At 45.9% G+C, this 16,232-nt stretch overlaps 7 non-coding genes across 7 annotated transcripts; all 7 read left to right on the forward strand.

The window, feature by feature from the left end:
- The first annotated feature begins 1,272 nt into the window (after positions 1 to 1,272).
- On the forward strand, positions 1,273 to 1,463 carry LOC130301713 (U2 spliceosomal RNA). Its single transcript, XR_008852067.1, has one exon. It is a non-coding gene; the product is annotated as a U2 spliceosomal RNA (small nuclear RNA).
- Positions 1,464 to 3,539: 2,076 nt separating this feature from the next.
- On the forward strand, positions 3,540 to 3,730 carry LOC130301699 (U2 spliceosomal RNA). The gene has a single exon (XR_008852053.1). It is a non-coding gene; the product is annotated as a U2 spliceosomal RNA (small nuclear RNA).
- A 2,088-nt stretch (positions 3,731 to 5,818) lies between these two features.
- On the forward strand, positions 5,819 to 6,009 carry LOC130301700 (U2 spliceosomal RNA). The gene has a single exon (XR_008852054.1). It is a non-coding gene; the product is annotated as a U2 spliceosomal RNA (small nuclear RNA).
- A 2,086-nt stretch (positions 6,010 to 8,095) lies between these two features.
- On the forward strand, positions 8,096 to 8,286 carry LOC130301701 (U2 spliceosomal RNA). The gene has a single exon (XR_008852055.1). It is a non-coding gene; the product is annotated as a U2 spliceosomal RNA (small nuclear RNA).
- A 2,085-nt stretch (positions 8,287 to 10,371) lies between these two features.
- Positions 10,372 to 10,562, forward strand: LOC130301702 (U2 spliceosomal RNA). Its single transcript, XR_008852056.1, has one exon. It is a non-coding gene; the product is annotated as a U2 spliceosomal RNA (small nuclear RNA).
- Positions 10,563 to 12,656: 2,094 nt separating this feature from the next.
- Positions 12,657 to 12,847, forward strand: LOC130301704 (U2 spliceosomal RNA). The gene has a single exon (XR_008852058.1). It is a non-coding gene; the product is annotated as a U2 spliceosomal RNA (small nuclear RNA).
- A 2,100-nt stretch (positions 12,848 to 14,947) lies between these two features.
- LOC130301705 (U2 spliceosomal RNA) lies at positions 14,948 to 15,138 on the forward strand. Its single transcript, XR_008852059.1, has one exon. It is a non-coding gene; the product is annotated as a U2 spliceosomal RNA (small nuclear RNA).
- Positions 15,139 to 16,232: the final 1,094 nt, after the last annotated feature.

Consider the following 16,232-nt stretch of genomic DNA (forward strand, 5'->3'; position numbering starts at 1 on the left):
AGTCGCTTTTTATGTATTCAGCACCTATGTATAATGTTGTAAAAATGCTCTAGAAGCTAAAGTCGCAGAAATGTCACACATATTTGGCCTGCAACTTTCTGTGCGACAAATTCAGACAGGAAAAATCAGTATAAATCCTTAGAAAATTATCCCCCAGTGTCTCCATCTGCTGGCGGTATTGAATAAGCATTGCTGCACTGATGGGGTATGCATTAGACGAAAAAAAAGAAGAAAAAGAAGAATAATACGCCCAGAAAAGAGGCGAAAAGGAGAAAAACGTAAAAAAACGTGAAAAAAAAGTAAGAGGAAGAGAAGGGAAAAAAAGGTGGAAATGGGTTTAAAAGTGATTTCGGCGGAGAAATATATATATATATATATATATATATATATATATATATATGCGCACACACACACATAGATATAAACGTATTCTCCGTTGAGATATTGCAGCCGCTGCTGTGTCCAGGCCCAGGAGCCTTAGCACTGTGCTGTGATGTCACTCAATACCACTGACATCACTAGGTGTAAACAACATCTCTCCTTTGCTGTGTATGTGACTATGGAGCTGTTTGGTGATGTCGTCTATTACGGCCTTCATAGAAGCAACAGGAGATTGTTGCATCCATCTTGAACCCTCAGAACTACAGTGCTATGATGTCACTCACTTCCACAGGCCTTGCAGAGTGTAAACAACAACAACCCAGCTTTGTTGTGTATGTAACCATAGGGATTTGTGATGTCACCTAGAACCTTCACAGCAGCGACAGCTTTATGAGGAGCATCAGCACTGCTCTGCCTGAGCAGAACCATCACCGCCATAGGTTGTCAAATAACCCGGATTTAACCCACACAGGTAAGTCCAATGGGGTGCAGGCATGTCCTCTATGCTTACAGCTTCCCGTGGGTGTTGGTTTGATACCGTTTGGGGACAGCCAAGGAGGCATCTGCAGGCAACAAAGGTAGGTGTGTGCTTGTGTGTGTGTTTCCTATGCAGATCCTAAGCCCAGTGTCACATGCAAGTAGGAGGAGTAAGAAGGGTTCCTGGCAAATCCGGGTTATGGATTGCATTTAAAAAGGCCCCGTGGGAGTGCAATGGGCCCCTGTCTTGCTGCTTAGCAATAATGGTATGGGTTTAGGTTCTGCTGTGTGTACTGGTGGTTGACTGCCCCCCAGCCCAGAGTGTGCATGGAAAATTGTCTGGCAGCCTCCCTGACAGCAAGCAGTGATAGTGCCCATGAAGGGGACCTTGTTGGGCCCGCCCCTTTCACGGTTATCGCTTCTCGGCCTTTTGGCTAAGATCAAGTGTAGTATCTGTTCTTATCAGTTTAATATCTGATACGTCCCCTATCTGGGGACCATATATTAAATGGATTTTTGAGAACGGGGGCCGATTTCGAAGCTTGCTTCCGACGCCCTATGCATTGACCCGATATGGCAGTATCTTCGGGTACAGTGCACCACCCCCTTACAGGGTTAAAAAGAAAGATTCCTACTTTCATTGCTACCTGCTTGCTGGCTAGCCAGCTAGCCAGCCCTGTGGGCCTTGCTGCTGCTGCAGCCAAAAAACAAAAGGTGGTGCTGCTGCTGCTTCTGCTGCTTCTGCTTCTGCTTGTGTCTGGCCCCTGTTGGAGCGTCCAGGCACAGGACTTCTGCTGCTGCTGACTAAATGGCCTCCTTAATTGGATCATTTGAGTAGCCAGCACACCTGTGCAGGTAGGGCATGACATGATAGGCAGCTGCCTTGATAGCGGGTGGGTGCTGAATGTTCCTAATTGACAAAATAAGATTAATGCTTATGAAGAAATATAAAATCTCATCCCTTCCCCAATATCGCGCCACACCCCTACCCCTTAATTCCCTGGTTGAACTTGATGGACATATGTCTTTTTTCGACCGTACTAACTATGTAACTATGTAACATAACATGGGGGGGGGGGTCTCCTGGCTGTTCACACAGGTGTGTCATTGCTGTACATTGACCATGCATTGCTTCTGTGGTATTGCAAAGGCAAAGACAAATGCTTCCAGCCATCCATTGCACTAATGGATTGGTCATCAGCTGGCTGTCTATGTCCCGCATCAATATAGACCAAAGTACAGAGGGTTAGGCTATGCTATTGTGCACCTACCTGATGCATCAGAAGGTGCGAGGCCCTTGCTAAATTCTGTGCACAGACTTTGAGATCTATGCTTTAGACTGTATCTAAACCTGCTCCAACATGGACTGACATTCTGGCCTACTTTCAGCCGATGCGACTTGTCTGTCGCTGAACAGTCGCTTTTTATGTATTCAGCACCTATGTATAATGTTGTAAAAATGCTCTAGAAGCTAAAGTCGCAGAAATGTCACACATATTTGGCCTGCAACTTTCTGTGCGACAAATTCAGACAGGAAAAATCAGTATAAATCCTTAGAAAATTATCCCCCAGTGTCTCCATCTGCTGGCGGTATTGAATAAGCATTGCTGCACTGATGGGGTATGCATTAGACGAAAAAAAAGAAGAAAAAGAAGAATAATACGCCCAGAAAAGAGGCGAAAAGGAGAAAAACGTAAAAAAACGTGAAAAAAAAGTAAGAGGAAGAGAAGGGAAAAAAAGGTGGAAATGGGTTTAAAAGTGATTTCGGCGGAGAAATATATATATATATATATATATATATATATATATGCGCACACACACACATAGATATAAACGTATTCTCCGTTGAGATATTGCAGCCGCTGCTGTGTCCAGGCCCAGGAGCCTTAGCACTGTGCTGTGATGTCACTCAATACCACTGACATCACTAGGTGTAAACAACATCTCTCCTTTGCTGTGTATGTGACTATGGAGCTGTTTGGTGATGTCGTCTATTACGGCCTTCATAGAAGCAACAGGAGATTGTTGCATCCATCTTGAACCCTCAGAACTACAGTGCTATGATGTCACTCACTTCCACAGGCCTTGCAGAGTGTAAACAACAACAACCCAGCTTTGTTGTGTATGTAACCATAGGGATTTGTGATGTCACCTAGAACCTTCACAGCAGCGACAGCTTTATGAGGAGCATCAGCACTGCTCTGCCTGAGCAGAACCATCACCGCCATAGGTTGTCAAATAACCCGGATTTAACCCACACAGGTAAGTCCAATGGGGTGCAGGCATGTCCTCTATGCTTACAGCTTCCCGTGGGTGTTGGTTTGATACCGTTTGGGGACAGCCAAGGAGGCATCTGCAGGCAACAAAGGTAGGTGTGTGCTTGTGTGTGTGTTTCCTATGCAGATCCTAAGCCCAGTGTCACATGCAAGTAGGAGGAGTAAGAAGGGTTCCTGGCAAATCCGGGTTATGGATTGCATTTAAAAAGGCCCCGTGGGAGTGCAATGGGCCCCTGTCTTGCTGCTTAGCAATAATGGTATGGGTTTAGGTTCTGCTGTGTGTACTGGTGGTTGACTGCCCCCCAGCCCAGAGTGTGCATGGAAAATTGTCTGGCAGCCTCCCTGACAGCAAGCAGTGATAGTGCCCATGAAGGGGACCTTGTTGGGCCCGCCCCTTTCACGGTTATCGCTTCTCGGCCTTTTGGCTAAGATCAAGTGTAGTATCTGTTCTTATCAGTTTAATATCTGATACGTCCCCTATCTGGGGACCATATATTAAATGGATTTTTGAGAACGGGGGCCGATTTCGAAGCTTGCTTCCGTCGCCCTATGCATTGACCCGATATGGCAGTATCTTCGGGTACAGTGCACCACCCCCTTACAGGGTTAAAAAGAAAGATTCCTACTTTCATTGCTACCTGCTTGCTGGCTAGCCAGCTAGCCAGCCCTGTGGGCCTTGCTGCTGCTGCAGCCAAAAAACAAAAGGTGGTGCTGCTGCTGCTTCTGCTGCTTCTGCTTCTGCTTGTGTCTGGCCCCTGTTGGAGCGTCCAGGCACAGGACTTCTGCTGCTGCTGACTAAATGGCCTCCTTAATTGGATCATTTGAGTAGCCAGCACACCTGTGCAGGTAGGGCATGACATGATAGGCAGCTGCCTTGATAGCGGGTGGGTGCTGAATGTTCCTAATTGACAAAATAAGATTAATGCTTATGAAGAAATATAAAATCTCATCCCTTCCCCAATATCGCGCCACACCCCTACCCCTTAATTCCCTGGTTGAACTTGATGGACATATGTCTTTTTTCGACCGTACTAACTATGTAACTATGTAACATAACATGGGGGGGGGGGTCTCCTGGCTGTTCACACAGGTGTGTCATTGCTGTACATTGACCATGCATTGCTTCTGTGGTATTGCAAAGGCAAAGACAAATGCTTCCAGCCATCCATTGCACTAATGGATTGGTCATCAGCTGGCTGTCTATGTCCCGCATCAATATAGACCAAAGTACAGAGGGTTAGGCTATGCTATTGTGCACCTACCTGATGCATCAGAAGGTGCGAGGCCCTTGCTAAATTCTGTGCACAGACTTTGAGATCTATGCTTTAGACTGTATCTAAACCTGCTCCAACATGGACTGACATTCTGGCCTACTTTCAGCCGATGCGACTTGTCTGTCGCTGAACAGTCGCTTTTTATGTATTCAGCACCTATGTATAATGTTGTAAAAATGCTCTAGAAGCTAAAGTCGCAGAAATGTCACACATATTTGGCCTGCAACTTTCTGTGCGACAAATTCAGACAGGAAAAATCAGTATAAATCCTTAGAAAATTATCCCCCAGTGTCTCCATCTGCTGGCGGTATTGAATAAGCATTGCTGCACTGATGGGGTATGCATTAGACGAAAAAAAAGAAGAAAAAGAAGAATAATACGCCCAGAAAAGAGGCGAAAAGGAGAAAAACGTAAAAAAACGTGAAAAAAAAGTAAGAGGAAGAGAAGGGAAAAAAAGGTGGAAATGGGTTTAAAAGTGATTTCGGCGGAGAAATATATATATATATATATATATATATATATATATATATATATATATGCGCACACACACACATAGATATAAACGTATTCTCCGTTGAGATATTGCAGCCGCTGCTGTGTCCAGGCCCAGGAGCCTTAGCACTGTGCTGTGATGTCACTCAATACCACTGACATCACTAGGTGTAAACAACATCTCTCCTTTGCTGTGTATGTGACTATGGAGCTGTTTGGTGATGTCGTCTATTACGGCCTTCATAGAAGCAACAGGAGATTGTTGCATCCATCTTGAACCCTCAGAACTACAGTGCTATGATGTCACTCACTTCCACAGGCCTTGCAGAGTGTAAACAACAACAACCCAGCTTTGTTGTGTATGTAACCATAGGGATTTGTGATGTCACCTAGAACCTTCACAGCAGCGACAGCTTTATGAGGAGCATCAGCACTGCTCTGCCTGAGCAGAACCATCACCGCCATAGGTTGTCAAATAACCCGGATTTAACCCACACAGGTAAGTCCAATGGGGTGCAGGCATGTCCTCTATGCTTACAGCTTCCCGTGGGTGTTGGTTTGATACCGTTTGGGGACAGCCAAGGAGGCATCTGCAGGCAACAAAGGTAGGTGTGTGCTTGTGTGTGTGTTTCCTATGCAGATCCTAAGCCCAGTGTCACATGCAAGTAGGAGGAGTAAGAAGGGTTCCTGGCAAATCCGGGTTATGGATTGCATTTAAAAAGGCCCCGTGGGAGTGCAATGGGCCCCTGTCTTGCTGCTTAGCAATAATGGTATGGGTTTAGGTTCTGCTGTGTGTACTGGTGGTTGACTGCCCCCCAGCCCAGAGTGTGCATGGAAAATTGTCTAGCAGCCTCCCTGACAGCAAGCAGTGATAGTGCCCATGAAGGGGACCTTGTTGGGCCCGCCCCTTTCACGGTTATCGCTTCTCGGCCTTTTGGCTAAGATCAAGTGTAGTATCTGTTCTTATCAGTTTAATATCTGATACGTCCCCTATCTGGGGACCATATATTAAATGGATTTTTGAGAACGGGGGCCGATTTCGAAGCTTGCTTCCGTCGCCCTATGCATTGACCCGATATGGCAGTATCTTCGGGTACAGTGCACCACCCCCTTACAGGGTTAAAAAGAAAGATTCCTACTTTCATTGCTACCTGCTTGCTGGCTAGCCAGCTAGCCAGCCCTGTGGGCCTTGCTGCTGCTGCAGCCAAAAAACAAAAGGTGGTGCTGCTGCTGCTTCTGCTGCTTCTGCTTCTGCTTGTGTCTGGCCCCTGTTGGAGCGTCCAGGCACAGGACTTCTGCTGCTGCTGACTAAATGGCCTCCTTAATTGGATCATTTGAGTAGCCAGCACACCTGTGCAGGTAGGGCATGACATGATAGGCAGCTGCCTTGATAGCGGGTGGGTGCTGAATGTTCCTAATTGACAAAATAAGATTAATGCTTATGAAGAAATATAAAATCTCATCCCTTCCCCAATATCGCGCCACACCCCTACCCCTTAATTCCCTGGTTGAACTTGATGGACATATGTCTTTTTTCGACCGTACTAACTATGTAACTATGTAACATAACATGGGGGGGGGGGTCTCCTGGCTGTTCACACAGGTGTGTCATTGCTGTACATTGACCATGCATTGCTTCTGTGGTATTGCAAAGGCAAAGACAAATGCTTCCAGCCATCCATTGCACTAATGGATTGGTCATCAGCTGGCTGTCTATGTCCCGCATCAATATAGACCAAAGTACAGAGGGTTAGGCTATGCTATTGTGCACCTACCTGATGCATCAGAAGGTGCGAGGCCCTTGCTAAATTCTGTGCACAGACTTTGAGATCTATGCTTTAGACTGTATCTAAACCTGCTCCAACATGGACTGACATTCTGGCCTACTTTCAGCCGATGCGACTTGTCTGTCGCTGAACAGTCGCTTTTTATGTATTCAGCACCTATGTATAATGTTGTAAAAATGCTCTAGAAGCTAAAGTCGCAGAAATGTCACACATATTTGGCCTGCAACTTTCTGTGCGACAAATTCAGACAGGAAAAATCAGTATAAATCCTTAGAAAATTATCCCCCAGTGTCTCCATCTGCTGGCGGTATTGAATAAGCATTGCTGCACTGATGGGGTATGCATTAGACGAAAAAAAAGAAGAAAAAGAAGAATAATACGCCCAGAAAAGAGGCGAAAAGGAGAAAAACGTAAAAAAACGTGAAAAAAAAGTAAGAGGAAGAGAAGGGAAAAAAAGGTGGAAATGGGTTTAAAAGTGATTTCGGCGGAGAAATATATATATATATATATATATATATATATATATATATATATATGCGCACACACACACATAGATATAAACGTATTCTCCGTTGAGATATTGCAGCCGCTGCTGTGTCCAGGCCCAGGAGCCTTAGCACTGTGCTGTGATGTCACTCAATACCACTGACATCACTAGGTGTAAACAACATCTCTCCTTTGCTGTGTATGTGACTATGGAGCTGTTTGGTGATGTCGTCTATTACGGCCTTCATAGAAGCAACAGGAGATTGTTGCATCCATCTTGAACCCTCAGAACTACAGTGCTATGATGTCACTCACTTCCACAGGCCTTGCAGAGTGTAAACAACAACAACCCAGCTTTGTTGTGTATGTAACCATAGGGATTTGTGATGTCACCTAGAACCTTCACAGCAGCGACAGCTTTATGAGGAGCATCAGCACTGCTCTGCCTGAGCAGAACCATCACCGCCATAGGTTGTCAAATAACCCGGATTTAACCCACACAGGTAAGTCCAATGGGGTGCAGGCATGTCCTCTATGCTTACAGCTTCCCGTGGGTGTTGGTTTGATACCGTTTGGGGACAGCCAAGGAGGCATCTGCAGGCAACAAAGGTAGGTGTGTGCTTGTGTGTGTGTTTCCTATGCAGATCCTAAGCCCAGTGTCACATGCAAGTAGGAGGAGTAAGAAGGGTTCCTGGCAAATCCGGGTTATGGATTGCATTTAAAAAGGCCCCGTGGGAGTGCAATGGGCCCCTGTCTTGCTGCTTAGCAATAATGGTATGGGTTTAGGTTCTGCTGTGTGTACTGGTGGTTGACTGCCCCCCAGCCCAGAGTGTGCATGGAAAATTGTCTGGCAGCCTCCCTGACAGCAAGCAGTGATAGTGCCCATGAAGGGGACCTTGTTGGGCCCGCCCCTTTCACGGTTATCGCTTCTCGGCCTTTTGGCTAAGATCAAGTGTAGTATCTGTTCTTATCAGTTTAATATCTGATACGTCCCCTATCTGGGGACCATATATTAAATGGATTTTTGAGAACGGGGGCCGATTTCGAAGCTTGCTTCCGTCGCCCTATGCATTGACCCGATATGGCAGTATCTTCGGGTACAGTGCACCACCCCCTTACAGGGTTAAAAAGAAAGATTCCTACTTTCATTGCTACCTGCTTGCTGGCTAGCCAGCTAGCCAGCCCTGTGGGCCTTGCTGCTGCTGCAGCCAAAAAACAAAAGGTGGTGCTGCTGCTGCTTCTGCTGCTTCTGCTTCTGCTTGTGTCTGGCCCCTGTTGGAGCGTCCAGGCACAGGACTTCTGCTGCTGCTGACTAAATGGCCTCCTTAATTGGATCATTTGAGTAGCCAGCACACCTGTGCAGGTAGGGCATGACATGATAGGCAGCTGCCTTGATAGCGGGTGGGTGCTGAATGTTCCTAATTGACAAAATAAGATTAATGCTTATGAAGAAATATAAAATCTCATCCCTTCCCCAATATCGCGCCACACCCCTACCCCTTAATTCCCTGGTTGAACTTGATGGACATATGTCTTTTTTCGACCGTACTAACTATGTAACTATGTAACATAACATGGGGGGGGGGTCTCCTGGCTGTTCACACAGGTGTGTCATTGCTGTACATTGACCATGCATTGCTTCTGTGGTATTGCAAAGGCAAAGACAAATGCTTCCAGCCATCCATTGCACTAATGGATTGGTCATCAGCTGGCTGTCTATGTCCCGCATCAATATAGACCAAAGTACAGAGGGTTAGGCTATGCTATTGTGCACCTACCTGATGCATCAGAAGGTGCGAGGCCCTTGCTAAATTCTGTGCACAGACTTTGAGATCTATGCTTTAGACTGTATCTAAACCTGCTCCAACATGGACTGACATTCTGGCCTACTTTCAGCCGATGCGACTTGTCTGTCGCTGAACAGTCGCTTTTTATGTATTCAGCACCTATGTATAATGTTGTAAAAATGCTCTAGAAGCTAAAGTCGCAGAAATGTCACACATATTTGGCCTGCAACTTTCTGTGCGACAAATTCAGACAGGAAAAATCAGTATAAATCCTTAGAAAATTATCCCCCAGTGTCTCCATCTGCTGGCGGTATTGAATAAGCATTGCTGCACTGATGGGGTATGCATTAGACGAAAAAAAAGAAGAAAAAGAAGAATAATACGCCCAGAAAAGAGGCGAAAAGGAGAAAAACGTAAAAAAACGTGAAAAAAAAGTAAGAGGAAGAGAAGGGAAAAAAAGGTGGAAATGGGTTTAAAAGTGATTTCGGCGGAGAAATATATATATATATATATATATATATATATATATATATATATATGCGCACACACACACATAGATATAAACGTATTCTCCGTTGAGATATTGCAGCCGCTGCTGTGTCCAGGCCCAGGAGCCTTAGCACTGTGCTGTGATGTCACTCAATACCACTGACATCACTAGGTGTAAACAACATCTCTCCTTTGCTGTGTATGTGACTATGGAGCTGTTTGGTGATGTCGTCTATTACGGCCTTCATAGAAGCAACAGGAGATTGTTGCATCCATCTTGAACCCTCAGAACTACAGTGCTATGATGTCACTCACTTCCACAGGCCTTGCAGAGTGTAAACAACAACAACCCAGCTTTGTTGTGTATGTAACCATAGGGATTTGTGATGTCACCTAGAACCTTCACAGCAGCGACAGCTTTATGAGGAGCATCAGCACTGCTCTGCCTGAGCAGAACCATCACCGCCATAGGTTGTCAAATAACCCGGATTTAACCCACACAGGTAAGTCCAATGGGGTGCAGGCATGTCCTCTATGCTTACAGCTTCCCGTGGGTGTTGGTTTGATACCGTTTGGGGACAGCCAAGGAGGCATCTGCAGGCAACAAAGGTAGGTGTGTGCTTGTGTGTGTGTTTCCTATGCAGATCCTAAGCCCAGTGTCACATGCAAGTAGGAGGAGTAAGAAGGGTTCCTGGCAAATCCGGGTTATGGATTGCATTTAAAAAGGCCCCGTGGGAGTGCAATGGGCCCCTGTCTTGCTGCTTAGCAATAATGGTATGGGTTTAGGTTCTGCTGTGTGTACTGGTGGTTGACTGCCCCCCAGCCCAGAGTGTGCATGGAAAATTGTCTGGCAGCCTCCCTGACAGCAAGCAGTGATAGTGCCCATGAAGGGGACCTTGTTGGGCCCGCCCCTTTCACGGTTATCGCTTCTCGGCCTTTTGGCTAAGATCAAGTGTAGTATCTGTTCTTATCAGTTTAATATCTGATACGTCCCCTATCTGGGGACCATATATTAAATGGATTTTTGAGAACGGGGGCCGATTTCGAAGCTTGCTTCCGTCGCCCTATGCATTGACCCGATATGGCAGTATCTTCGGGTACAGTGCACCACCCCCTTACAGGGTTAAAAAGAAAGATTCCTACTTTCATTGCTACCTGCTTGCTGGCTAGCCAGCTAGCCAGCCCTGTGGGCCTTGCTGCTGCTGCAGCCAAAAAACAAAAGGTGGTGCTGCTGCTGCTTCTGCTTCTGCTTGTGTCTGGCCCCTGTTGGAGCGTCCAGGCACAGGACTTCTGCTGCTGCTGACTAAATGGCCTCCTTAATTGGATCATTTGAGTAGCCAGCACACCTGTGCAGGTAGGGCATGACATGATAGGCAGCTGCCTTGATAGCGGGTGGGTGCTGAATGTTCCTAATTGACAAAATAAGATTAATGCTTATGAAGAAATATAAAATCTCATCCCTTCCCCAATATCGCGCCACACCCCTACCCCTTAATTCCCTGGTTGAACTTGATGGACATATGTCTTTTTTCGACCGTACTAACTATGTAACTATGTAACATAACATGGGGGGGGGGGGGGTCTCCTGGCTGTTCACACAGGTGTGTCATTGCTGTACATTGACCATGCATTGCTTCTGTGGTATTGCAAAGGCAAAGACAAATGCTTCCAGCCATCCATTGCACTAATGGATTGGTCATCAGCTGGCTGTCTATGTCCCGCATCAATATAGACCAAAGTACAGAGGGTTAGGCTATGCTATTGTGCACCTACCTGATGCATCAGAAGGTGCGAGGCCCTTGCTAAATTCTGTGCACAGACTTTGAGATCTATGCTTTAGACTGTATCTAAACCTGCTCCAACATGGACTGACATTCTGGCCTACTTTCAGCCGATGCGACTTGTCTGTCGCTGAACAGTCGCTTTTTATGTATTCAGCACCTATGTATAATGTTGTAAAAATGCTCTAGAAGCTAAAGTCGCAGAAATGTCACACATATTTGGCCTGCAACTTTCTGTGCGACAAATTCAGACAGGAAAAATCAGTATAAATCCTTAGAAAATTATCCCCCAGTGTCTCCATCTGCTGGCGGTATTGAATAAGCATTGCTGCACTGATGGGGTATGCATTAGACGAAAAAAAAGAAGAAAAAGAAGAATAATACGCCCAGAAAAGAGGCGAAAAGGAGAAAAACGTAAAAAAACGTGAAAAAAAAGGAAGAGGAAGAGAAGGGAAAAAAAGGTGGAAATGGGTTTAAAAGTGATTTCGGCGGAGAAATATATATATATATATATATATATATATATATATATATATATATATATATATATATATGCGCACACACACACATAGATATAAACGTATTCTCCGTTGAGATATTGCAGCCGCTGCTGTGTCCAGGCCCAGGAGCCTTAGCACTGTGCTGTGATGTCACTCAATACCACTGACATCACTAGGTGTAAACAACATCTCTCCTTTGCTGTGTATGTGACTATGGAGCTGTTTGGTGATGTCGTCTATTACGGCCTTCATAGAAGCAACAGGAGATTGTTGCATCCATCTTGAACCCTCAGAACTACAGTGCTATGATGTCACTCACTTCCACAGGCCTTGCAGAGTGTAAACAACAACAACCCAGCTTTGTTGTGTATGTAACCATAGGGATTTGTGATGTCACCTAGAACCTTCACAGCAGCGACAGCTTTATGAGGAGCATCAGCACTGCTCTGCCTGAGCAGAACCATCACCGCCATAGGTTGTCAAATAACCCGGATTTAACCCACACAGGTAAGTCCAATGGGGTGCAGGCATGTCCTCTATGCTTACAGCTTCCCGTGGGTGTTGGTTTGATACCGTTTGGGGACAGCCAAGGAGGCATCTGCAGGCAACAAAGGTAGGTGTGTGCTTGTGTGTGTGTTTCCTATGCAGATCCTAAGCCCAGTGTCACATGCAAGTAGGAGGAGTAAGAAGGGTTCCTGGCAAATCCGGGTTATGGATTGCATTTAAAAAGGCCCCGTGGGAGTGCAATGGGCCCCTGTCTTGCTGCTTAGCAATAATGGTATGGGTTTAGGTTCTGCTGTGTGTACTGGTGGTTGACTGCCCCCCAGCCCAGAGTGTGCATGGAAAATTGTCTGGCAGCCTCCCTGACAGCAAGCAGTGATAGTGCCCATGAAGGGGACCTTGTTGGGCCCGCCCCTTTCACGGTTATCGCTTCTCGGCCTTTTGGCTAAGATCAAGTGTAGTATCTGTTCTTATCAGTTTAATATCTGATACGTCCCCTATCTGGGGACCATATATTAAATGGATTTTTGAGAACGGGGGCCGATTTCGAAGCTTGCTTCCGTCGCCCTATGCATTGACCCGATATGGCAGTATCTTCGGGTACAGTGCACCACCCCCTTACAGGGTTAAAAAGAAAGATTCCTACTTTCATTGCTACCTGCTTGCTGGCTAGCCAGCTAGCCAGCCCTGTGGGCCTTGCTGCTGCTGCAGCCAAAAAACAAAAGGTGGTGCTGCTGCTGCTTCTGCTGCTTCTGCTTCTGCTTGTGTCTGGCCCCTGTTGGAGCGTCCAGGCACAGGACTTCTGCTGCTGCTGACTAAATGGCCTCCTTAATTGGATCATTTGAGTAGCCAGCACACCTGTGCAGGTAGGGCATGACATGATAGGCAGCTGCCTTGATAGCGGGTGGGTGCTGAATGTTCCTAATTGACAAAATAAGATTAATGCTTATGAAGAAATATAAAATCTCATCCCTTCCCCAATATCGCGCCACACCCCTACCCCTTAATTCCCTGGTTGAACTTGATGGACATATGTCTTTTTTCGACCGTACTAACTATGTAACTATGTAACATAACATGGGGGGGGGGGTCTCCTGGCTGTTCACACAGGTGTGTCATTGCTGTACATTGACCATGCATTGCTTCTGTGGTATTGCAAAGGCAAAGACAAATGCTTCCAGCCATCCATTGCACTAATGGATTGGTCATCAGCTGGCTGTCTATGTCCCGCATCAATATAGACCAAAGTACAGAGGGTTAGGCTATGCTATTGTGCACCTACCTGATGCATCAGAAGGTGCGAGGCCCTTGCTAAATTCTGTGCACAGACTTTGAGATCTATGCTTTAGACTGTATCTAAACCTGCTCCAACATGGACTGACATTCTGGCCTACTTTCAGCCGATGCGACTTGTCTGTCGCTGAACAGTCGCTTTTTATGTATTCAGCACCTATGTATAATGTTGTAAAAATGCTCTAGAAGCTAAAGTCGCAGAAATGTCACACATATTTGGCCTGCAACTTTCTGTGCGACAAATTCAGACAGGAAAAATCAGTATAAATCCTTAGAAAATTATCCCCCAGTGTCTCCATCTGCTGGCGGTATTGAATAAGCATTGCTGCACTGATGGGGTATGCATTAGACGAAAAAAAAGAAGAAAAAGAAGAATAATACGCCCAGAAAAGAGGCGAAAAGGAGAAAAACGTAAAAAAACGTGAAAAAAAAGTAAGAGGAAGAGAAGGGAAAAAAAGGTGGAAATGGGTTTAAAAGTGATTTCGGCGGAGAAATATATATATATATATATATATATATATATATATATATATATATATATATATATATATGCGCACACACACACATAGATATAAACGTATTCTCCGTTGAGATATTGCAGCCGCTGCTGTGTCCAGGCCCAGGAGCCTTAGCACTGTGCTGTGATGTCACTCAATACCACTGACATCACTAGGTGTAAACAACATCTCTCCTTTGCTGTGTATGTGACTATGGAGCTGTTTGGTGATGTCGTCTATTACGGCCTTCATAGAAGCAACAGGAGATTGTTGCATCCATCTTGAACCCTCAGAACTACAGTGCTATGATGTCACTCACTTCCACAGGCCTTGCAGAGTGTAAACAACAACAACCCAGCTTTGTTGTGTATGTAACCATAGGGATTTGTGATGTCACCTAGAACCTTCACAGCAGCGACAGCTTTATGAGGAGCATCAGCACTGCTCTGCCTGAGCAGAACCATCACCGCCATAGGTTGTCAAATAACCCGGATTTAACCCACACAGGTAAGTCCAATGGGGTGCAGGCATGTCCTCTATGCTTACAGCTTCCCGTGGGTGTTGGTTTGATACCGTTTGGGGACAGCCAAGGAGGCATCTGCAGGCAACAAAGGTAGGTGTGTGCTTGTGTGTGTGTTTCCTATGCACATCCTAAGCCCAGTGTCACATGCAAGTAGGAGGAGTAAGAAGGGTTCCTGGCAAATCCGGGTTATGGATTGCATTTAAAAAGGCCCCGTGGGAGTGCAATGGGCCCCTGTCTTGCTGCTTAGCAATAATGGTATGGGTTTAGGTTCTGCTGTGTGTACTGGTGGTTGACTGCCCCCCAGCCCAGAGTGTGCATGGAAAATTGTCTGGCAGCCTCCCTGACAGCAAGCAGTGATAGTGCCCATGAAGGGGACCTTGTTGGGCCCGCCCCTTTCACGGTTATCGCTTCTCGGCCTTTTGGCTAAGATCAAGTGTAGTATCTGTTCTTATCAGTTTAATATCTGATACGTCCCCTATCTGGGGACCATATATTAAATGGATTTTTGAGAACGGGGGCCGATTTCGAAGCTTGCTTCCGTCGCCCTATGCATTGACCCGATATGGCAGTATCTTCGGGTACAGTGCACCACCCCCTTACAGGGTTAAAAAGAAAGATTCCTACTTTCATTGCTACCTGCTTGCTGGCTAGCCAGCTAGCCAGCCCTGTGGGCCTTGCTGCTGCTGCAGCCAAAAAACAAAAGGTGGTGCTGCTGCTGCTTCTGCTGCTTCTGCTTCTGCTTGTGTCTGGCCCCTGTTGGAGCGTCCAGGCACAGGACTTCTGCTGCTGCTGACTAAATGGCCTCCTTAATTGGATCATTTGAGTAGCCAGCACACCTGTGCAGGTAGGGCATGACATGATAGGCAGCTGCCTTGATAGCGGGTGGGTGCTGAATGTTCCTAATTGACAAAATAAGATTAATGCTTATGAAGAAATATAAAATCTCATCCCTTCCCCAATATCGCGCCACACCCCTACCCCTTAATTCCCTGGTTGAACTTGATGGACATATGTCTTTTTTCGACCGTACTAACTATGTAACTATGTAACATAACATGGGGGGGGGGGGTCTCCTGGCTGTTCACACAGGTGTGTCATTGCTGTACATTGACCATGCATTGCTTCTGTGGTATTGCAAAGGCAAAGACAAATGCTTCCAGCCATCCATTGCACTAATGGATTGGTCATCAGCTGGCTGTCTATGTCCCGCATCAATATAGACCAAAGTACAGAGGGTTAGGCTATGCTATTGTGCACCTACCTGATGCATCAGAAGGTGCGAGGCCCTTGCTAAATTCTGTGCACAGACTTTGAGATCTATGCTTTAGACTGTATCTAAACCTGCTCCAACATGGACTGACATTCTGGCCTACTTTCAGCCGATGCGACTTGTCTGTCGCTGAACAGTCGCTTTTTATGTATTCAGCACCTATGTATAATGTTGTAAAAATGCTCTAGAAGCTAAAGTCGCAGAAATGTCACACATATTTGGCCTGCAACTTTCTGTGCGACAAATTCAGACAGGAAAAATCAGTATAAATCCTTAGAAAATTATCCCCCAGTGTCTCCATCTGCTGGCGGTATTGAATAAGCATTGCTGCACTGATGGGGTATGCATTAGACGAAAAAAAAGAAGAAAAAGAAGAATAATACGCCCAGAAAAGAGGCGAAAAGGAGAAAAACGTAAA

This window comes from Hyla sarda, unplaced genomic scaffold, assembly GCF_029499605.1.
Source record: "Hyla sarda isolate aHylSar1 unplaced genomic scaffold, aHylSar1.hap1 scaffold_1133, whole genome shotgun sequence".
Taxonomy (NCBI): domain Eukaryota; kingdom Metazoa; phylum Chordata; class Amphibia; order Anura; family Hylidae; genus Hyla; species Hyla sarda.